General features: G+C 46.2%; 1 long non-coding RNA gene across 1 annotated transcript; it reads right to left on the bottom strand.

Moving 5' to 3' along the window:
• Positions 1-5,339: 5,339 nt before the first annotated feature.
• On the bottom strand, positions 5,340-24,746 carry LOC144113732 (uncharacterized). Its single transcript, XR_013310853.1, has 4 exons — positions 23,528-24,746; positions 22,622-22,767; positions 22,018-22,088; positions 5,340-8,494 (listed from the first exon to the last, which is right to left on the bottom strand). It is a non-coding gene; the product is annotated as an uncharacterized LOC144113732 (long non-coding RNA).
• Positions 24,747-24,835: the final 89 nt, after the last annotated feature.

Genomic DNA, 24,835 nt, shown 5'->3' with positions numbered 1-24,835 from the left:
AGTCATCCTGTTAGCCAAGTGACTTACTGCTGTTACCTTTGCTAGCGTGATCATGTGTTGCTAAAGATACCACGTCTGCAGAGTAGACTGACATACGTCACTGATCAGGACAAAACTCATACTAACGTATACAAACACTACTATATAGTGTGGACGAACATTGATATATAGTAGCCAGTACCTATCTAGAGATATTACATAACGTACTGCTGCTTAACATGCCACAGATTTGTAGTACTTTTTGAGCTACATTGGCAGTCTAGCCAAAATTTGTTGGTCATGTGCGAAACTGGTCTCACATTTGACAATCCTCTCACTTCCAAACAACTATCATTCCTCACTTACCAAAGCAATTCATCATGACTGCTCAATGAATTGGGATTAACTTTTTTGCCCTTCTTTGCTGCCACAATCACAAGATGAACAATGATTCTGAAATTCTTTTTATAGGGAATATAAACCAACAACCAGGACTTGTTCCCTTAGTTCTTGTTCTACCACTTTTATCAGTGAAAATGACACTACAACATACAGTTGAACTGAATCCATTCTAAAAATAATCAAAGAAAGCCTTTCCCAGGCTTCCAAGAGATCGCCCACATAAACTAATGCAATGTCATACCATCACCAAGCGCATGTGCTATGTGTGACCTTTGCCAGTTCCTAATCAATGTGTTGCTGGTTTACAAGGAAAATCCTGCCAGATCATATTTGGCTTGTCATTGGTTGGCTGCTTGGGTTCATGAGAACTGCCCGTTTGGTTCTTCCATGTTCTTCTGGCAAGCACGGCTAGCAACATGTGCTGTTTCATAATGCGCATGAGTGCATTATGAAACATGCACTCAGAACGGTTATTTTGCCAAAGTACCAGGAATTTGTTGGTTTTCACTCCTCACTCACCAAAGATTACACAAAGACTCAAAATCATCACTCACATACTGATGCCTCTCATTATTTCATACCTGTAGGTGCAGTAAGACTTAGTTCTATATTGAGTTCTCTCACTATTCCTTCAAAGAAAGACAGAAGAGGCAATATCACATAATTTCAGGTATCTCTTACCCCTGGGCTGGCCAGAAGATCGCGGCAACTTCAGTCTTGAGAAAGGACAGGCTCTGTCCGAAACGTCGACTCAAAATAAATCTGTCTAAATCTAAATGACCATTTTTTGTTTTCAATTATATTTTTATATGTGATGGGTAAATGTGTCCACACAAAGGAATGAACCTTAGTTTTGCAAGGAACTTAGTAGTTTTCTCGGAAAAAAATCGTATGTCACAAGAGGTGGAGAATGTCGTTTTTGCCACTTCTCAAAGTTGCAAGTTTGGAGCATCACTGCATGCACAATAAATTGTTTCCGCGCATAAGTATTTTTCAGTACTTTATTACAACTTTTACTATACGAAGAAATAAAAAAACATTTTCTTGCTGTGTCAATCTTCTGAGTAAAAAATCGCAAACTTCGCTTCCGGAGCTGTGCGGTGCCAAAAAGGCACTTTTGAGGGCAACCTTACGGCAAGATGCGTGAAGATCTCCCGACTGAATCTTTTTCTCTGTATTTTTCAGCTACTTTTAATCACTTCAGGCAAGTTTTGTAGCTCTACACTTGACCTATATTTTTCAATATGGCCTCAAAATTGGCAGAAGTTCAAAAACGTCAAAAAAGTGACAACTTTGACTTGAATTAAAAAAAAAACATCATCGATATTTATTAAAATTTGCCCTAATAATACTCAATACTTCATAATTTTAAGGCATTAAAAAAGTATTGCATTATATTGTTTTAAAGTATGAAAATTAATACAAAACGGAAATCGTCAGAAGCTGGTTTTAGTATTGGCATTTTGTAAGTAAATTTTAAACGCTACAGTTGCTGAGTTCATAAGTGTAATTTGTAAGCATTTTTTTCTATTATAATCAAAGGTCTAAAGCTCCTATTCGCTTTCGTACTGTTCTAACGGTGGGACCTAAATTACTGTAAGCATATTTCAGCACGTTATTTTGGAGTGACGTGTGTGTAGGGGTAGCTTATGCAAACAATTAATGCACCCTTCGCACTCTCAAGGTGACTTTAACTGCTACCGCCGCTCCAGGGATGAACCGCGCTTGGCAGCCGCTCCTATAGCTATATAACGCCCGGCGCGACCCTGAAATTCACAGCATCATGTGTGCCGCCGCCGCACCAAGGCTTTAGCCGCCGCTATCATCTTTTCATCGCAACACACCGAACGCCTAGCAGTTATGCCTCAGCCTTCGACCTTCGACCGAGATAACCCTTGTGAGAGGATGTTGTTCGGATCTCGAGTTTTGTGTGTCGTTTTCCAGGCCTGGTAGACCCGGTGGGGTCGTTTTTTGTACTCACATGTTTTCTCTGCGCTGGAGCGCTCCCTCGACAAGCATAAATGGTATCTCAGTCTCAGCTCGTACGCCAGACCGAAAGAACATCAGTGTCGATGGTGGGCAGCCTGTGTTAAAAATCCATTCATCTGTCCATCTCCTTTTTTTGGAAAAGCAGCTCTGGGCCCTGCATCCGTCACCTGCTCTTCTGTCTCGCGATAATCTCCGGAAGCGGTGAGCTTTTGCATTCATGAAGAGATTTCCGCGGCTAACGTTTTGTGCCGACTACTCAAAAAGGCACAAACAGAGAATTGAAAAAGGACGTAATTTTCGCAGTGTAAAGACACTCAATGTCGCTGCTCTCAAAAAAGTCCTACTTCCCGAAGAAGCTCTCACAGTACGAGAAAGTGACTTCATCTGTCAGAATTGTTACCGTCGGTTCAAGGAAGACATAGACAATATGCAGGCAGAGTCAACTGAAACATTAGAAGAATTCCACCCTGGGGAAGAAATCGTAGAAAATTTAAATTCAAGTGTCAGCCTTACCTCCGAAATCTCGCCCCTAAAGCCACCGAGCGCTCTAAAAAAACGCCTCAGACTTTCTTATGCAAAGCGAAAGCAGGAAGAGGTGGCAAGAGCTATGGTGACGAAAATACGATCGGGGATACAGGCAGCATATAATGTCCCAGAGACTTCGCGTGCGACAGAAGAAAAGTGCGCAATGCAGCAGCTGGGAGGACAACTTACATGCTGCCTACAATAGGTGTACGTCCTTTCAAGAGCGTTGCCAGCTGCTGACACTGCTACCACGCAACCTAACCGTGAAATATGTGCAGGAAGTTATTCCAGAGGCAACGAGGTACGTTATCCAAAAATCGAAGAAGATGGTGGATGAGGAAGGCGTATGGTCAACACAGGAGAGATACACAAGATGTAAACTACAACAAGAAGACATTACCATCGTTTTAGAATATTACACCATGGATGAACTCGATTGCTCTAGACAGACTCCGAACAGAAAGGATGTTGCGAGAATCGAAAAGGAGGGAGAGAAAGAATGGATACCTAAACGCTTCATGACGCGGTCCTTGCGAGAAGCATTCCGCCTCTACAAGCAAGATCACCCTGCCTCCCAGGTTGGCCTCACAAAATTCATATCCTTGCCTCCTAAGTGGGTGAAATGCTCGCCACAGTGGCAAGTGTGTGTTTGTGTGTGCTGTGCAAACTTTCAGTTGTGCCTCGTGGGACTGCAGAACGCGTCTGGAAGGTCGCTTTCTCCCGAAGATATGCAGAGCCTTTGCGTATGCCAGGAACGTACTGCGTCGTGTTTCCTTAGGAATTGTGAGCACTGTCCACAAGATGGCATTTTCACTTCGGAAAATTTTGAAATGAGCAGCGAGGACGAGGTGTTGATTGCTTCATGGGAATACGGTGAACTCGTTAAAAAGACTCTGACCGCTTCATCATTTATGAGAGAATTTCTAAGAATGACCATGAAATGGATTCCCCACAACTATATTAGATCTGTGCAAGCAAGAGCAATACATGAAGAAAAACACAGCTGCAAGAGAGGTGCAATTGTATTGCATTTTGATTTCGCCGAAAAACTGGACAGTTGTGCTTCCAGACGCAGTACAAGCGTACCATTGGCAGAAAAAGCAGGTGACCGTGTTTACCTGCATTGTCACATCAAGAAAATCGACTCGGAACTACGCCGTTATTTCCGACGATATGTCTCATGATTCAGCTCATGCATGCTTGGCTCTGTAAAAAATCAAAGCACACCTCGAAGACAACGCGCCAATCTACACCAAGATAACATGTGCGCGACGGGGCTCCCGCTCACTTCAAGAATAAATATCAGTTTCATGAGCTACAACGCAGTGAATGTCAAGAGACAAAATGGATGTTTTCGGCCACTGGACACAGCAAAAATGCTTGCGACGGCGTTGGTGGGCTTGTCAAACATCGAGCATCACACCACAACTTGCGGAAGCCTGCAAGTGAGGCCATACAAACAGCCAGCGGCTTCGTGGACGCAATTCAAGGAACGCTAAAGAACATCACCATTCTGGAGCTCCCACAGAGGGAGCTTGCAGACTTTCGCGAAACGAAGAAGGAAGAATGAAAAATGGCAAAGAAAGTGCCTGGAGTTCAGACGCTCCATATGTGGAAGTACGTTCAAACAAATGAAGGCAGTGCATCCCACGTGGCCTCCACCGCTGCTTCGGAATGGAAGAGACTGTGATCTGGTTTGTGCTTCGTGCTGGACAATATACTGTGCGCATACCGACTTCAACTGCTGCCGTTAATTTCTTGTTACGATTTTCTGAATTGCAATCTGCATATAAAGCGGCATCCCATTTGTAAATTGCGTTCCTATTAAAACTCCTCCTGATTAAAAATCTTGCAGATAAATTGTTCCTCTCAGAAGACGACGTTCTGTCTCCTGACATTGCCCTGTAGAACCTTTGAACACAGAGGTAAACAGATGCAGGTACGGAAACGTCGGCTTCAGAAACACATTAATATAAATTTTTATATATAAAAATTTTTCTAAGAACCGACAAATGATCTAATAATTTTAAAAAATCGATTACATACCAATGTACCTTACGATGATAAATTAGAGAATACAAAAAAAAAACGTTTGACCGCCAGCAGCCAGCTCATCGTGAAATAGCGAATTTATTCCCCTTTTGACGCATTAAGAACGCCGCTAACAAGCGAGTAGAAGCTGTAAAAACATTCAGGATGGTTCGCATATTGTGGTAAATGAAATGTAACCACGTACAGCGAGTGCTAAATCAAATTTCTGACAGTTACTATTTCTAATAGGCAGTAATAAGCAATTCTAGGTAACAAAAACATGAACTCATTTTTGTATTTATTTTTATACTTTAAAACAAAATAATGCAGCACTTTTTTGGTGCCTTAAAATTATTGAGTATTATTAGGGCAAATTTTAATAAAATTCGATGATGTTTTTTTTTAAATTCAAGTCAAAGTTGTCACTTTTTTGACGTCTTTGAACTTCTGCCAATTTTGAGGCCATATTGAAAAATATAGGTCAACTGTAGAGCTACTAAACTTGCCTGAAGTGATTAAAAAGTAGCTGAAAAATACAGAGAAAAAGATTCAGTCTGGAGATCTTTACGCATCTTGCCCTAAGGCTGCCCTGAAAAGTGCCTTTTTGGCACCGCACAGCTCCGGAAGCGAAGTTTGCGATTTTTTACTCAGAAGACTGACACAGCAAGAAAACGTTTATTTTCTTCGTATAGTGCAAGTTGTAATAAAGAACTGAAAAAATAGTTACGCGGGGAAACAATTTATTGTGCATACAGTGATGCTCCAAACTTGCAACTTTGCGAAGTGGCAAAAACGACATTCTCCACCTCTTGTGACATACGATTTTTTTCCGAGAAAACCATGAAGTTCCTTGCAAAACTAGGGTTCATTCCTTTGTGTTGACACATTTACCCATCACATAAAAAAATTTAATTGAAAACAAAAAATGGTCATGGGACCTCGATTACCGTTCTTATCTGAACATGCCCATATATATATTGGCCTCCATGATATGCTGCCCTTCACAGGTTATTGAATTAAATGCACACTTCCTGGCTTCATTCCTTAGGGGGTCATGTTTTCACAAGGGCATGGCACCCTCTAGACACACAATGTCTTGTCCTGATCACTTTCTCTGCATTCTTGTGTTTTGATGCAGTGGCCTACAAATTGCCACAATTTCTTTTCTTGTTCAAACACATTGATAAGGCTAATCATAGATAGAATGAAAACAACTTTTCAGAAACAGAACAGCTCATACACACATACAAAAAACAAATAACATTCTGACCTTCTGAAGAGTGCAGGCAGAAGAAGCATCTTTGCATGCCAGCCCCAACAATGAACTATTCCTCCAGCCAAAGCTGCTACCAATGTGTTTTTGCTCCGAAGATGGAACATTCCTCATGTTCACCCTACTAAACAAAGACCACTTTTATCAGTTGTCCATTAATAACTCTGGTGGTCTGACTTTGGCAAAAAGTCAGAGGTGTCTTGTCATTTAGCAACAAATATCGCTATTGACTTGTAATACAGTGGAGACTTTTTATACCCTAACCACTTATAGTGAGAGACTGGATATAATGTGGTTTTTGCTGGCCACTGGTCTGCCTCCCATAGGGCTCAATGTAAAGACATACCGATTAATATGTGGTCGCACGAAGCGAAATACCAGTTATAGTGCTGTTTTGAAAACTGCTCGATGCCTGCACGTACAGCAAGTGCCCTTCTCTGTGCGGCAACAGGGGCTTCTAAGATGCGTTGCCGCTTACTCCGCAAAACAAACAACAAAAAATGATGTGACAAACGATGGTCAATCAAGCGAAAATGTGAGAGCATGAATCATTTCTATGATCAAAAACACTCCGCTGCTTAGGTTACGCCTTTTCAATTTCGCTTTCAATGAGGTATTGGAGTGCCCCAGCTCGGTGGAAAGCAAGCCAATTCGCAACGCCATTAAAAGGCAGGGCAGCAGGCAAAAATTACGGCTTTTCGTCCTGGCTGCACATGACGTGCCTCAAAAAACAATGCTATAGTATAGCGCATGCAGCAGGACTGTAGAGGTTAGCGCGACTGCCTTTGCGGATCTGGGCATGCGCAGCTTTGCGGTAGTGACCGCAGTAATCTCTGCAGTCGCGCTGCATGCGGAATGCCTAAACTAATCTAACCATGCAGTGGACTTTGTGGGTTGACCTTTCTTCAGTGATTAATAAAGCATTTTTGAAAGGAAGGCTACCCATCTGGTGTGTATTTTGACCTGAAAAAACTTTATATTATAGTGCGGTACCGCTTACTGTGCGGATTTTTAGCGGTCCCCGCGACATACATTATAAGTTGTCTACACTGTATTCAGAATGCATTTTTAAACAACTGCTGATGCCTCGAGCCATATTTAGAGGTTGGGCTATTTGAATAAACATCAAAGCAGTGAAAAAAAATTGAGATACTTAGATAGAGGAATGTAAAATGTTCCATAAAATAAAAAAACCTATAAAAGCATCACCACGTGCTTTCAATGCATATCTAGTGCTCTAGTGCTAGATCCTTAGGCGGTATTGAGTAGACATTTGAAAGCATATGAATACTTTGCCCAACAGAATTTTTTGGCAGTCCTCCACAATAAGCTTTTTGTTTGGCTCCCCTAGTTTAAACTATAATAACTACAGCAATGATCTGAACAGTAAACAATTGTCATGCATGCTAACAACAGTGTATACTATTTTATTGTAAATGCATACAAAATACACATCTAAAAACCCCAGTTCCTTTCCACATGAAAATACATAGCAAGTAAAAATCGTACAAATTCTACACATTCACAATGATAAAAACTGCAGCAGCTAAATAAGTGCTTGTGCAGGTCTAATATGCTGGGTAACACACAGTATTTTGCTCATTCTCACCTGAACTAAAAGCAGACAGGTGTTACCTGAGCAGTGCTTATTTCCACCCTTTACTGCTGTCGATGCAATTTCAAAACATAGTGCTGGCCGACTGTTAAAGATAAAAATAAATAAGTCCCCCTATAATAAGTTTGCTGTAGCAACAGAGAAACCCCTAATCACTCTGCTCAGCCACACAATCTCTTGAAAGGTTGTACTGCACAAGTCAGCATGCTGCCAGATGTTGCAAGAGCAAAATAGGATCTGTGTAATACGCAGCATACGTATTGTCAAGTGTCATATGTGCCCAAGGTATTACGTCAATAAAAGCAAAGAAAAGGCTCAACATTACAGCATCACAAAAGTGACTGCGTTCAACAAGAAAAATACCTGTCTGAACACACACACATATAGGGTAAAATATATATATATATACACACATTCCTACAGCTAACGTCCAGTAAATAGTACCTGCAAGAAGCTACAAACATTGTTTTTCTACGAGGTTCATGTTTAGTAGGTGGCAGTACATGCAGTGTCAATGTCCTATCACATGAACCAAAAAGTGCTTTTGCAAAACTTTCTACAAAATGATGACAGCACGGCGTGGATGTAATCATGATGGAAAACCGTAGACGCTATCTGAATCAGATTCCTCCCTTGGAGTCAGGCTCAACTTTGGCTTTACAGACTCCGAACTGCTTGAGCTGCAAAAGGATGGATAAAAATAACTGCATGTGCAACCTGCCAGTTGCCAACAAGGGCAGCACATCACACTAAGCTGCAAGGGCATAAGACAAAGGCAACACAGCTTGAAGACAACATACCTAAACACCTGTGATACAGCATAAACCATACACACTGACTTTCTCAAAAACTAGTCTCTTAATCAGCTGCAAAGTTATTTTCATGGCACAATTAAGACACAGCTAAATGAACTGTGTGCTAGTGCCCAGCAAGCATGAAACATGAAATCCTTTGCACACCATCAGCCTTTGAAAAGACTCCAGAAAGTTCATTTCTCATAACCTCACCATGTTTATGTCCAGCAGAGAAATCAGTGTCTCATTAGCATAACAATGGGTCTGTTTTTATGGTACAAGGGTCATATTAGGCCAAATAGTGTCGAGAAATGAATCAGGTGATGCTACATCAATGAGCATCTTAGGGCACCATCCAATGAAATCATACACTCTGTCTCTTCAACCGAAAAAAAAAAGGCATAAATTTAAATACACGGGCCTAAATTAGAGCATACCCCCTTATTTTCAAAATTTTCACCATAATTTTAAGATGGACACTGCTCATTACACACTTGCAGCATGATGCTGGCTACATTTTGTTTCGACTTTTATTATATGCATCTAATTTATATGCTGAATTTAGGACAGTGGCAATGAGGCGTGGCGTAGTTGAGGGCTCCAAGTAACTTGCGACAATCCGAGGTTTTTCAAGGAGCGCCAGAATGACAGCACACATCAGTTATTGCATTTTACCTCCACTGAAATGTGGCCCTCATGGGTATCTTGTGCTGCATAGCTAAATGCCACAGCCCCAGAGCCACCATGACACGTCGGCATCAGGTTGCAGAGGTGTAGATTACCCTAAAAGACACTCTGCCACTTGAAGCCAGTTTCAACTGCCATCATACATTTGACGAGTGTGAGAGGGTACTGTGCAGTGCCAAAGCTGCTGGCATCAAGAAAGCATGCTAAATTTTTTTTGCGTGCTTTTGCCTGATATTCCTTAGCACCATAAAATTTCCTTGAATTGCATTATTCTTTTGATTGGCAACGGTCATGGCCTGTCGTTCGCGCTTTTTGACAACTTACGCGGCAAAATATGGGCTACAATTGCACTAATGTTTCTAGGCCGCAGCAGCTAAGAGGCATTTTTTACAAACAATAAATCGCTTCCCAGCAGGCAGCACAAATTAAATTTTGTGTCAGTAAGTGCACTGCTATGCTCAGATTCTCCAAGTTTAAATATAGCAGAATAAGTGAAAAGTATCTTTTGACAACAGGGATGCCACCAGCTTGTATAAAATGCCCAAGAGCTACACACAGGGAATCAAGAGTTATGAAACCTCATTCTGAAAACAAATTTGAGAAAACTTGCCCAATTAAAGAACTTTAAAGAACAATTCCTAATTGAGCAGCAAAGCGAGTGATTAAATTTAGAGCCTGTATCTGATAAAGCGTTAGAAACAGTGTCTGTGGGTGCTTTGTAACTGCAATTATGTACAGGTGCAGACATAAGTAAATGAAGCACGCTATCCCATTCTAATCGCAATCACACCTTTCCTATTGAACATGAAGAAACCTTATTTGTTCATTAGCGAGCATGCTACCACCCACTACTAGCCTGCACATAACATGGCTGCCAGTTTCCATTAGGAAAGACACGAAAAATGTTACAACTGAGTGCTTTAGTTACTTTTGTCTCTGCTTGTTCTGCAATACATTAACAATCATCAGAACAAAGTGCACTGAATTGAACTGTACCATCTTTCTCCTTTTGAATAAGCTCACTGTGAAAAACATGCAGCAATGAAAACACGCCTCACAGGTTACACAGACTGCCAAAATCTTGATAAAACAAAATTTCAGATTTGAACGAGTTTGGCAAATGAGTAACACTCACCCCAGTGTTCACCTTTTTCAATATGTACTGCTTTCTTTCAAAATTTTAGCCTGAAGTACACCATTCCACATGGCATAATCAAAAGTTAAAACATCTGGATGCTATTAGAAGTAGGAGTAGGTCAGCTGCTGGTCTGAACATTTCAATGACATATTTTCTGTCCTACAGTACAATACAAGCAGTCTTCCGGTTCCAAGCAGTCCCTCACAGCCTCAATCACTTTGGAACATTAAATTTCCTCATAAAAAAAAAAAAAAAACTCAAGCAAATTAGAAGCAAGTAGTAACTTTCTTTGAATAATTTTGAAGTAAATATTTCGAATACTCCCGGCACACAAAAAAGGCTTAACGCAATTTCAAAATCATAGTTTTGTTAACACAGGAGGCCAATAGATAAAAAAAAAAAGAAGTGCTTTGAAGCTTTGTCACACTCGTTGAACCTCTGTCAACTTTCTACAAAAATTGCCACCGGAAATTCAGGGAGTCAACCTACATGCGGAGTGGTCATATCTGTGGTGTGTGGGACCTAAATGTGGGACCTCTAACAGCTGAGGTCTTAGGTAATTGCTACTGCATTCTTGCGCAACTGTTTTTTTTAAGTGGGGACGCCACAGACACCTGCTAGGCGTACGCCCCGCGTGCCAGCCTGCCCAGTGTCACTCCACGTCAGGCATAAGAAAGAACACCCATGAGCCTTATGTTTGCTTGACCAGTGAATTTAATGTGCAGAAGACCGGCTGTGATAACTGCAGTGAGCTCAGACTCATCGCTGAAGTGAAACGGGCTGTGCATACTCCAAATGATGCACGCCGCCATGCTAATGCGTGTGCACCGCAAGTGGCGCAATCAGAGGCACCGCACGGGTACAGATCTGGGAACCACGCTCGAGACTGCTCATGAGTGCTGCTGTGCGCATGTGCAGACCGGCTCTGGCATTCAAATTTCAATGGAGGCCAAATTCTAGAGGTGCGTTTACTGTGCGATATCAGTGCATGTTAAAGAACCCCAGGTGGTCGAAATATCTGGAGCCCTTCACTACGGCGTCCCTCATAGCCTGAGTCACTTTGGGACATTAAACCCCATTAACCAAACCTAAACCGAAAATCAGCAGAGATTTTTATTCAGCACAAAAAATTCCATAAAAGCAGCATAAAGCTGAATGGCGCAAGGGAACGAAGACAGGAAGACACAGAGACAGAAAGGCACTCTTTTTTTCTCTGTGTCTTCCTGTGTTCGTTTTCTTGCGCCATTCAACTTTATGATGAACCAACTAGCCCAACAGCAAGTACTTCTGCATAAAAGCAGGTTATGTGATGTTCACTGGTGAAATTTGGAACTTGCAATGTGTCTTGCAGAGCAAATCGCACATTGGTGTGTAAAACCTACCTGCTGTTCAATGCACTTTCTTTTTTATGTGAAAGGTTTTGTTAAATTTTATTATGTACACTCGTTGAATGTATCTTCTAATGTAAAGAAACTTGATGTTCAAAAGCGGTGCTTCCATCGCATCAATGAGTGGAACAATGGAGCAGCAGAAGACCTCAAAATATGATGCCATGCAAAAATGTGTTCATAAGCATGCATGAAGAAAAATGCACACAGAAGCAAGTGAATAATGTACAAACAATGCAATAATCATATAGTCATGCGCCAAATTTATAATTGTATTGTCTGACAAAAGATTAGATTATTCTGGCTGGAACTGCATTTATTTCAAGTTAGTTACTTTGTAAGCCTAGCAACTCCCATCGAACTCACTTTCCCTGTTCAGAGAATTGTGACACACAACGATGATATGTCATAGGATTGTCATAATAAACAAGGGAGACGTAGTGCTCCCAAAACGTCTTTCCATCTTTATTGACTTTGGCCAGTGACCAGTACTCCTCATCACCATGGGATTTAAAAATTCCCATCAAAATATGCCACGGTGTTCCTGACGCAGCCATTGCAAGGTCGAATGCAAACATCTAGTTTCTGATACACCAAGAAAAAAAAAAAGCTGGAGCCCTTAATTCATTCCTTACTCTTTCCTTTGTGCCCACTGTAAAATTCAGAGATCGTGGGTTCAGATCGCACCAGTGGCATGTGGCCATTTTTCTTCAATTTTCTGATCAATTACCTTTCAATCATAAAGTACGCTATGAATTTTTCATTCATAAACACTACAAGAAAAAAAAGAAAAATGCCCCTATGTGTTCTTTGGTTTCGATGACTGTTGGCTTCCTTCCTTTGCACGACGAATAGGGCGAGGTCAAATAGATCAACAACTCGAAGCGGGGATGGTGTTAGTCCAATGCAATTAGAGGAAACCCTCAAGGTGGAGCATATTTCAATTAGGGAGTAGTTGCTCATTAGCACTGACCTAAATACAGCTGTACAGCTACAAAAGACAGTGAATGGACTTCACTAAGCCCACGGAAGATTTAGAGCTTCGACCCATCAATGACCTGTTGAAAGAGAAGCTGAGCATCAAGTTGGGGGAAAAGTTTTACCCAATTTAGAGGTTTTAAGGGGAGATGCGGGTCTCCCCTTAAAAAAGTGTGAAAATGCAAAAAATTCGACTGAAAAAAATAGAATATTTGGTCTTGTGGGATACACGGGTATCCCCTCCTCGTCCCCCGCGCCAGCGGCGACCGTGACCTATACGGGCGCGCTGGCCACCAGGAATGTGGAGAGAAGGCACCCCCGCGACTCTGCTCATTTCCGCCCCAGCACTGACGTGACGTCACGGCAGCGCGTCGCCTTCTGCGGAGAGGGTAGCACGCCTAAGCTTGACGGTAACGATTTGCCGCGAGGGAGGCAATGACCGAGGGGATAAAAGGCGTGATCGCGCGGCGGGAAGGTCTCTCTCGCCGCCGGACCTGACCTAACTACCCCACGGACCCCTTCCGCTGCCCGCCGGCCCCCGAACACCAACGCCGGTCGACGTCAACGACTTGGTGAGCTACTGAACATCTATTTTACGGATAGAACATTCTTCCGCAGTGTGCTTTACCTCGCGTTAGGATAATAAACTATTTCCTAGCGTGCCCTGCCGTTGCCTATTTCGTCCGGACCTGCCGTGGCTGCGACTCTGCGCCACGGGTTGGGGAAACGTGTTGCGTGCTTAAATAACGCCTGCGTGTAGCTTGCACGGAAGCTCGCCTTCCCGGCCGGCTGGACGCAGAGTGACCCCATACCTTGTCGCCCGAACGTGGGGCGAACTAGGCAATCGAGCAGTGACCTTTGTTGGAGCGAACGACTACCGTCGCCCTAACAAAGGATGGCAGCCGACAGGAGTGACTTGCAGTCTTTGTTTATGCTGTCAGAGCCAGCGGCACATAACCAGGGCTCCCTACTTGACGCGCCGTTGGAAGGGTTTGAATTTGTTAATATTGGGCGTTCCACGCGGAATAGCCGAGTAACATCCCCTGACGCGTTGGTAGGACCTAGGCCTGGCATGGGGGGGCTCCACATCGGGCGCCTCGCCGCTCCGCGGCGCGAACAATGAGGCGGCTAGGCCTCATCATTCGACGCCATCAGCGGCTGCGCCCAACTCCGGGGGTGTTAGTCCGCAATCATCCGAGGTGCTCTTGCAGAACGCAATGCAGGTTATGCAGAGTCTAGCGGGTATTTTGCAAAACAATTTGCAAGCCCCGGCCCAGTCACCACGCGTTAGGATAGACTTGCCTACCTACACGGGGTACCACGACATTGCGGGAGCAAATGAGTACCTCGACCGTCTGCTGCATTATCAGCAAGGGACAGGAATCGCAGACGCCGAAATGCTCGCGCGTGTTGTGCCTGTTTCTTTGACGGAGCAAGCGGCCCGCTGGTACCGACTAGCCGGCAACCGAGCGAGGACAATGGAGGAGTTTTGCGCAAGCTTCCGCGACGAATTCCTTCCCGCAAACTATGAGTGGCGTTTGAGGAGAGAGCTGGAGCTCCGAACCCAGCACCCCGACGAGTCTCTGTTAGAGTACGTCCGAGCGATGGACGAACTTTATCGCCTCGCTGACCCTCGCGCCACGAACACGGAGAAAGTTGAGCGTGTCACGAGACAAGCGCACCCGACTTTCACGGCTTACCTGAGAGGAGTCAGGTTCAGAGATTTGGATGAGCTGGCAGCTGAGGCGAAGCGCATTCAGGGAGACATCCTCTCTGCGCGAGCGTATCGGCCGCCCCCACCCGCATCGCTGTCACTTGAGCCGCGCTGCGCGTGGAATGGCAGCTCAGCGCACAGTCCATCTAGAACTGAAGCGTCAGCACAGTTTGCTGACGAGCGTGTCCCAAGGGGTTGGGAGTTGACCGACCGCGCTTTGGACCCATTCAGCTACGCGTTGCGAACAGCACACGCTGCCGCAGAGCGGAATGAACTGAGGCGAGATCGCGAGGCCGACACGCGGCCCCCACCATCCGCGCCGCGAGTTCGAGATGACCGACCGGAACGGGGCGACCAGCGCCTAGCCCGTCGGGGCCCGGGCAACCGTTGCTACCGGTGCGACCAGCCGGGACACTTCGCCCGCGAGTGTGGCCGCCCTCCCGCCCGTGACCAAACACGGTCGGGAAACGGCCAAAGCCGCCGGTGATCGACCTTCGATTCCGCGCGGCGTGCACAGAAAACCCCGGTTTGCTAGCGCCTTTGGCATGTCGCGTAGGAAATTCTGTTGACCTGTCAGCGCCGTTCATTGAGCTAACAATAGCTCGAAAGAAATTCACCGCGTTACTAGATACAGGAGCAAGCGCTTCTTTGTTCGGTGACGAGGTGTTAAACCATCTCCGCGAGAACAAAATCCGGCTGAGAGAGTGCGATACCACTTTTCGCCTCGCGAGCGGCACAGCACAATCAAGCGGTGCAGCTAGGATAGTGGTTCGCTGGGAAAGACGCGTGCGGCGACAACGCCTCGTTCATCTTCCCTGTTTATCCGTTCCTGTAATTCTTGGACGAGACTTCCTAGCCAAGACAGGTATTGTGATAGACATCAGCAGCGGAGGCTACAGGGAGCGCACGTCAGGCGCCTTGAAGCCTTTCGCGAAAGCGCCCGCGGAGTCGCAGACCATTCAGACTCCGAACGCGGCGCGAGCGGGGGGAGACCGTGACAAATCCACCCCGCCAGCCCGAGATCCAGGAGGCGAGCGGACCATCGCCGCTGAGGGAGAGGGCAGAGAGAAGGTTGCCGCGGTAGAAAGCTGCTCTGCCGCGCAGGGAAGGTCAGCGCACCCCTTGTTGTCGGAAGTGAACAGCGTGACGGGGAGGGAGAAGGCACGTTTGTCATCGCTCCTCTACGAGTACAACGCGACATTCACTGACCGCCCGGGCCTCACTACCCTAGTCAGGCACCGAATAGACACGGGTGACGCACTGCCTTGGAAGTGCAATCCTAGACCAATTAGCTTGGCCAAGAGAAAAGCACTGGACAGCGCCTTAGACGAACTTATCGACACTGGCGTTGTTGAGAGGTCTAACAGCCCTTGGGGCTTCCCGGTAGTCTTGGTTCCAAAGAAAGACGATACATATCGACTTTGCGTGGACTACCGCAAGCTGAATGAGGTTACGAGGAAAGACGCCTACCCTCTACCCACCATTTCTTCCCTAGTGTCCAACCTAGGTGGGGCGAAGTACTTCACAACGCTCGATGCTAGCCGCGGATACTTTCAGGTTGAAATGAATGAGCGGGACAAGGAGAAAACTGCTTTCACTTGTCACAGAGGCCTTTTCCAGTTCAAGAGAATGTCTTTTGGTTTGGTAGGAGCACCCGCTACTTATCAGCGCCTAATGGACCGTGTTCTGGGAGATGCGAAGTGGCAACATGCGCTCGCGTACCTAGACGACATCGTGGTGTACTCGAAAACGTTCGAGGAACACCTGCGCCACTTGAGGGACGTCCTAGAGAGGCTGAGGTCCGCGGGAATCACTTTGAACCCGAAGAAGGCACAGATCGCCGCGACCCGAATAACACTGTTGGGGTTCACGATCGACAGAGGCCGCATTCTGCCGTGCGACGATAAGCTTGAGGCTTTGCTTAAGTTTCCGTCGCCCACAGATATAGCCGGACTCAGGCGCTTCCTGGGAATGGCGAACTTTTATCGCCAGTTCATCCCAGAGTGCGCAGCGCTGCAGGCGCCTTTGACAAAGCTTTTGAAGAAAGGCGAGCGCTGGAGTTGGGGTCACGAGCAAGAGGATGCACTGCGCAACCTCACCAAAGTGCTCGCTGACACGGCTGAGTTGCAGCTACCCGACCTAAACAGGGAGTTTGTGATTCAAACCGACGCAAGCGACCTGGGCTTAGGAGCAGTGTTGCTTCAGGAGCATGAAGGCTTTCTCCGTCCGGTAGCTTTCGCGAGCCGTTCGTTGACGCCGGCAGAGAGAAACTACTCGGTGACAGAGAAGGAATGTCTCGCGATAGTTTTTGCTCTGCGTAAGTTCGACTACTACGTCGATGGGGTGACATTTGTGATCGAGACGGATCACATGGCGCTCACCTGGCTGAGACGACTCAGCGAGCCGAGCGGCCGCCTAGCGCGTTGGTCCCTGTTGCTGCAGCGGTACGACTTCACCGTGCGCTACCGCAAAGGGAAAAACAACGCTGTGGCTGACGCACTCTCGCGAGCGCCTGTCCAGTGCGAGGAAGGTCACGCGACCGACCGCCCGACAGCCGGGGAGAGCGAGGGACTGACCCGAGCCGTAGCCCATGTAAGGAACGCGGACCAACCGTTGATCCAGGGCGAGAGCGTGAACCACGTGGACTACGCGAGTTCCGTGGGGATCGTGTTCAGCAGAAAGGAGCTGCTCGAAGCTCAGCAGAAGGATCCGTTTTGTCGAAAGGTGTTCGACGGGCTCCGGGAGCCGGGCGGCAGGGCCGCCGCGCACAAGGAGACAGCTGGTTTTGCTGTCGGTGCGGAGCGCTGGGAAACAGCTGGTAGTGCTGTGAGCGCGATGGATTCGTATCTGCTGGATTCCGACGGCGTCCTGCTGAGGTATATCACCTCCGAGAACGACACAAACGAGGCGTTCAAGGTGGTGATACCGCGAGTATTGAGAGCAGCACTGTTACGCTACTTTCACGACTCGTGCATCGCTGGGCATGCAAGCGGCCCCAAGACTTACACTAAGTTGTGTCGCTTTGCTACCTGGTTTGGCATGAAAAGGGACGTAATACGCTACGCCCGCTCGTGCCACGTGTGCCAAAGTGTGAAGCCCCGAGGCGGACGACCACCCGGCCTCATGCACCCGATTAACAGCCAGACTCCCTGGCAAATCGCGGCGTGCGACATCATGGGACCGTATCCTATGACACCGAGTAGGAACAAGTTCTTGCTGGTGGTCACGGATCACTTCAGCAAGTGGGTTGAACTTTTCCCCCTTAGAAAGCTGACGGCACGAGTGATCATGGAGAAGCTGATGGACGTATTCACCAGGTTCGGTTTCCCAGAGCAGCTGATAACGGACAACGCGTCCTACTTCACTGCGAAGGTGTTCGTTGATTCGTGCGCTGCACTCGGCATTAAGCACAAGAAAACGACCACCTATCATGCTCAGTCGAACCCCACGGAACGAGTCAATCGCAACGTTAAGCACTTGCTTGTCGCGTACTCTGAGAGGCACAAAGATTGGGACTCCTATCTGCCGGAGATCGCGTTTGCTTTGCGTTCGACCGTTAACCGCTCGACTGGGTATGCGCCGTGTTCTCTCAATCTGGGTAGAGAGCTGCTAAATCCGATGGACCGGATTCTATCGGACAGCAGGAAGACGCCAGTCGCTTCGTCAGCACGAGCTGAGTACGCGACGCAGCTGCGCGCTAAGATGACGGAGGCCTTACGCAAGGCTCGCCGCAACCTGAGCACCGCTAGGGCGCAGCAGAAAGCACAGTACGACCGCTCGCACCGGGATGTTCACTACGAAGTGGGCGATCTGGTGCTTCGACGCCAGCACGTTCTCAGCGACGCTAGCAAACAGTTTGCGGCCTCGTTGGCGCCGAAATGGATCGGGCCGTTCCGCGTGCGAGAGAAACTTTCCTCGCTCGTTTACAGGCTCGAGGACTTGCGGTCGAAACCGACAGGCGGACCGGTGCACGTATGCGACCTGAAACGTTACGTGCAGCGAGATGAGTGGGTAGAGGACACAGCCCGACCCGCGCCGCAGTCGGATAACGAGATCTGCGATCAGCCGGCGAACCCCGCGTCCCGCTATAACTTGCGCCCTAGGCAGAAACAGAATCTGCCTGCGCAGCCTAGAGCGAGGGCGCGAGCCGGCAGGCAGTCTCGTTAGATGCATGAACGTACGGGCCGTTCATGCCGATCAGTGTCACGCAAGACTGACTTGCATTAACCCTCATGACTCTCGTGAGGGTCGAACAGCCACGCAGCACGCGCTGCGGGAGCTGGCTACATCTGTGTTGACCTTTTACAGCGCAGATGGAAAAGAAGCAGGGCACATTGGAACGACACCGTTCCACTACCAGCCACCATCCAGCTTCGGCAACGCGCCGCGCCCAAGGCTCGACGCTACGCCCCGCCCGCGACCTGCAGTTGCCACCCTGGCCACCCCGGCTACCTGCCACAACGCATCGGAGCTGCCCACCCGTCGACTGTGCGCCAACGCCTGCGGGGCCCCATTACCACCGCAACCCTGGGTCCTCGCCTGCTGACCAGGTATGCCAGGGCAGCCCAACCGCGGCCTCAACCATAAAGCGCCGCAGCCCTGGCCCCTGAAGCCACCTGACCCAGTACCTCAGGGGCGCAGCCATGGACCTGGCCTCCAAGCCATCCCAGCCGGCGCCAAGGAGGCGGTCGACCGAATTCGCCGGAACGGCGCAGCCGCGCGCACTCGGAAGACCTTGAGAGGGAGCAAGATTCCAAGCGTCATCGTGCGGGAGGCCAAGCCCTCGGAGCGAAGCAGCTGATCGGCGGCGGCGTGGCGCGGCCGTCAACCGATGCACCGGCGGGAGCTGAAGAACTTCGATCCCAGGATGGCGGAGATCAAGTAATGTTGCCCCTGTTTCTGTGTTCGGGAGGCTTCTTAAGGAGGGGAGGATGTGGGATACACGGGTATCCCCTCCTCGTCCCCCGCGCCAGCGGCGACCGTGACCTATACGGGCGCGCTGGCCACCAGGAATGTGGAGAGAAGGCACCCCCGCGACTCTGCTCATTTCCGCCCCAGCACTGACGTGACGTCACGGCAGCGCGTCGCCTTCTGCGGAGAGGGTAGCACGCCTAAGCTTGACGGTAACGATTTGCCGCGAGGGAGGCAATGACCGAGGGGATAAAAGGCGTGATCGCGCGGCGGGAAGGTCTCTCTCGCCGCCGGACCTGACCTAACTACCCCACGGACCCCTTCCGCTGCCCGCCGGCCCCCGAACACCAACGCCGGTCGACGTCAACGACTTGGTGAGCTACTGAACATCTATTTTACGGATAGAACATTCTTCCGCAGTGTGCTTTACCTCGCGTTAGGATAATAAACTATTTCCTAGCGTGCCCTGCCGTTGCCTATTTCGTCCGGACCTGCCGTGGCTGCGACTCTGCGCCACGGGTTGGGGAAACGTGTTGCGTGCTTAAATAACGCCTGCGTGTAGCTTGCACGGAAGCTCGCCTTCCCGGCCGGCTGGACGCAGAGTGACCCCATAGTCTACATACACTCTAAAGTAAGTGTCTACAAAGTTTCAGGGTCTATTTTGCCTCCGAAGCACAGAAATGGCAATTTCGGAGCAATGCGGCAGAACATTGCGCCCATCGCTTCCCGCGACCGCGTCCCCGACGGCCACCATCCTGATTTTTTTTTTTTTCGAAAGCTCGTGCTCTTCCTGACATCCTGGTATTACTCACTACTACAAAATCTTTTTGGAACGTCCAGATTCCGCCGTTTTCTGAGGCCACTATAATGACCTCTGAATGGCCGGCAAGCACACTTCAAATGCGATTTTTTCAGCTTAATGTTTTCTGACATCATGACTACTCTTGCGGAAGTTTTAATTATGTTTTTATGATGCAATTTCAATTATTCTTATACCACTGAATTCAGAAAGAGCTAAACTATGGAGCTATGCTATTTTTTTATGGCTGCATCGAACATATCAAATTCTGTGAACCATAATGCCACATAATTATATTTCATAATTATGGTGCTTGGACATAACTGAACATTGTTATATAAAGATGTAACTCAACAATATAAACAGCACAGCTCCAAATGGCAGGTTTCTAGCTACAGCTCCATTTCAACCGCAACCAAACAATATTGAAAGTGTCTTAATGACCCATAAGAAATTAATTAGGTTTCAGTTATTTTCTCATAATATGGGAGCAGAGTGAGTACTGAAACTGATTATATTTTTGAAAACAGGAAGATGAAATACATACACATACCTAATTTCATTACGATATCTTTAATAATAACAATTTTCATTTTAAGACCAGTTCTCCCCTTAAGGCCAACACGTGCAAACAGTAACAAGATGAGTAATAGTGCCACGTTGAGTACTCGGCAGAATGGCATGCTGTACATTCATGTACGTGTAAAACTAAGGTGTAGTGCTAACTTTCTGATGATTATACCAAGATTTCCAACATAAATAGAGGTTTTTTTAACAAATTTTTGTCACTGACCTAATTTGTGGTGACCTGATTTTTAAGCAACTTTTTTACATGACATGTTGCGCATGATACAGACAGCATTAATCATTTATTTACTTTCAGGCACATAAAGACTGGAAACCTTACAAGGTTTGTTTTGGTTTATGGGGGTTAGCATCCCAAAGCAACTCTGACTATGAGACACCTAGTTGAGGGCTCCGGATAATTTCAACCACCTGGGGTTCTTTAACATGCACTGACATCGCATAGTACACGGGTCTCTAGCATTTCGCCTCCATCAAAATGCGATCCGCCGTGGCCGGGATCGAATTGAGTCTTTTGGGTAAGCAGCAGAGCACCATAACCACTGAGCCACCACAGTGACTTGAAAACCCTACAAGGTTATGCAAAATGTATGTACCAGTGCCAGCATAGTTTTCACTACACAGTCGCAGCATCACCCCCACAAATACAGAAAAAAAGCTGAAAAGTAATTTATTGCAGAAGTGCAGCCCTGATGTGAAACAGCCCAATTTGAGCAACTCCAAGCAATTGGCGGTTAAGTGATTCTGCTACTCGAAGCTGATTTGCTGTGTGCACCAAAGAATGTACGCATGACCCTATTTTAAAACATTCACAACTTGATAGTTCAAGAAGTATTCAAAATTTGCACGGTAAATTTTTCAAATAACTTGATTACTTTTCACGCTCAAAACAATCTTGGAACCATAGACCACCAAATGCTAGAAGTTCAGAACTTTCACCCAATATTTTCCTGGTCATAGCAAGTCATATGCTTGCTACGATGACGATTTTGCTGGCTGCCACCACAGTAACTGCGGCACCTTTTTCGATTTGCTCATGACAATCGTGGTATCAGAACAAAATTTTGAAAATGTGCTGATACCACTGGTGTCTGAGAACACCTTTTGTGAGCAATTAATTGAAAGAATGAGTTAAGCAAATAAAGTTTGCCATCCCCCATTACTTGAACAATCAATGATTTTTGCAAGAGCAGTAAACAGCAGTATTACCTGGAAAAGTCTATTACTTTCTTTGCCTTCTTCTTCTTTATCGTTCCCTTTGGTGGCCCCATGGGAGGTGCCTGCAAGCAACACATCGATGTATGAGCTTGGAAATCAAAAGAACCTGATCAGCCAACAATTTACGCGACAAAATCAGCAATACAAGAACAAGCAGTTGTTAAGAGCTGATGGCAAAAGCCACTGACTGCTGATCTTCTTACCATGAAATCTGCATTTTATATGGTGGTGACGAGCAAAAACGCAATTGCAGGTAAGCTACTGCTTTTTCATTTTACTGTACTGTTTTATTACACACAAAAACAACAGCAAGTTACTTGCGAAGAAAACGTCTAGTCAACAGCTTAAGCTGCTTCATAATAAAGCAGCCTGAACTGTCAATTAATGGCACACTACATAAAAAAAAAAACGTTAGATTCGAACATTACCATTTTCTTTGTATTGTCATCTGCAGCACCTCGAGCAAATGCTTCAAGCATGAATGTCTACTCTCAACAGCAATCCTACTCATGGATTTATTTCGTGAGTGCAAGTACACACACTCCAGTTTCAGGCAAGCAATCCAAGGATGCTTTATTGTCCATGTAATGCTCACCCCATCAGCAACACTGTCAGCTGAACCCCAGGGTTTCAGCTTCTGGACACCAAAAGGACTTGTAAGAGCTGCTGCGGTGCGCTTCACTCTACTGTTGAAAGACCCCATCCGCATGAAGCCCAGGTCTTTGTCAAGACTCCGGGAGGCTGCGAAAAAAAAAAAAAAAAAAAAACAGGCCAAAGATTTGCTGCTTTTTTCACAAACAAAAACAAAAAATCCAGTAATAGCTCCTAAATCAGTCTTTTTTGCAGAAGCAAATGCAGAGCTCACGCAAGAAGTAAGGCAATGTTAAAAAGAATTTGATTCTTGCATCCCAGAGCAGCAGCTGAGCTAAGAGACGTGCCATAATGGAAGTCTCCGGATTAATTTTGGCCTCCCAGGGTTCTTCAAAGCACAAAAAAATCTCAACACAGGCATTTCCATGTTCCCACTCCATCAAAATGCAGCCAGCCATGAACTCATGCTCAGCAGCTGAACGCCATCGCCACTGAGCCACCCCAACAAGCAGGGAAACAACATTCCCAGGGCCTTATAAGCAAACAAAGCAAGCTCTGCACAAAGCAGCACACACATAGAATTCACTTCTGCACTGGCAAAAGGCAACAAAAAAAGAAAAGCAATGAAAACATACTGGTTCATTAAATGCAGCGAAGCATTCCCCAAGTAATGACTAATGTAATACATTTTAAACTTGGCTGACTTGAGGTGCAGAAAGACACAGCTCCAGAAATCACAGCACCAGCTCTGAATGGTCTTTCATGTGTATGCCTAGGTATGCGACTGCAGTACAATCATCAAAGCAACTGCAGAAGATTTGCAACAGATCGCTGAAGCCAAACACAACTTGCCAAAAAGAAAAAGCACAACAAAAAACTTCCAGAAAGACACTGGATAAATATTTCTTACTTTTGAAAAACAGATCTCAAATTTGTAGAAAGCTGCAGATCGCTCGGCCTTGTGTTGCGCTGATGACATCTCGCAGTCCCTAATGTTTTGGAATTATAAAACAGTAAAAACAGACAGCTTCAGCTGTATTAACAACCATAAAGTAATTGAATAAAGGATGAGCACCTGTTAAAATGTGAAGGTAATTTAGCTATGTGTACAAAGGTCTTTTTCTGCATCCAAGAATAGCTTGTTACCTAATGAAGTGCCCATCCAAAGCACATTTACTGAACAGCAACAACACAGCGTGGCCCAGAACTACTGGAAAGTACAAACTGAAGAGGGATCTGATAGCTTCTACTGTTATCACCTAACTACAAAAAATAAGTATTAAGTGCTTACAAACAAATGCTACCCCTAATTTTTATAAAATTAAAAAAATGTTCGGAAAATTTAAAAGACTGCTCCAATGAGGCAAGCTCTGTAGTTATTGCATGGCCAGAGCTGGCACTGCCTCTGGTGTCTGCAAACAATGACTACAGCCAACAGCAGAATTCTTACCATAAAGGGGAATGCGACACGAGGGCATTACATTGAGTTTTAATAGATCATCATTGCTTTGTGCTCCATCAGAACAAAATCGCTGCAAAAGTATCAGAAGAAATAGACAGTTTCCCGAAAAAGTATTATTGTGCAATACACGTTAGTAATTAAACAATAACTTTGCTTATAATAACAATACCTTCGCTACAGTCAAGGTACAGAAAAAGAAATGAAGGGGGGTGCAGTAGCTACACTCTCTTGATTTAAAGTTGTCACCATCTCTCACAGCTCAAGCTATGAACTCTGTTCAAACATATGCAACAGCATTTAGAATACTGTAGAGAACAAGAACATCTGTTGACGACCGAGTACAACAGCCAAAAACCCGAAGGTTTAGTAAGTGTCATGGGTGCAATACAAAGGATTTTGGGTACACAGATGCTGCCACCATCAAAAGCATGCAAAAAAAAAAAGGAGGATGACTGTGTGAACACAAAACTCCAAAGAAAAAAAAAGTGCTGTAAAACAACCAGCAATGACAAGGTCCAGTCAGGTGCACTATAATGCAGGAGGCAGAAATTGTTAAAAAACAGACAAAGCACCAGAGGCAAAAGAGGACACATTCCACAGTGCTCAAGCTGAGGGCAGTCCTTACCTCAAGGTGGTGACGCCCGAGTGCCAATGTGGCAGCTTCCATAAAATGTGTCACAGAATGGGCCTGGATAAGGCTTGTCTCCATAGTGACAATATACACCTGCTCATGACTGCAGCACCACGTCACAAAGC

The sequence above is a fragment of the Amblyomma americanum genome, chromosome 1 (assembly GCF_052857255.1).
Source record: "Amblyomma americanum isolate KBUSLIRL-KWMA chromosome 1, ASM5285725v1, whole genome shotgun sequence".
NCBI lineage: Eukaryota > Metazoa > Arthropoda > Arachnida > Ixodida > Ixodidae > Amblyomma > Amblyomma americanum.
This window is presented reverse-complemented; position numbering and strand designations above follow the sequence as displayed.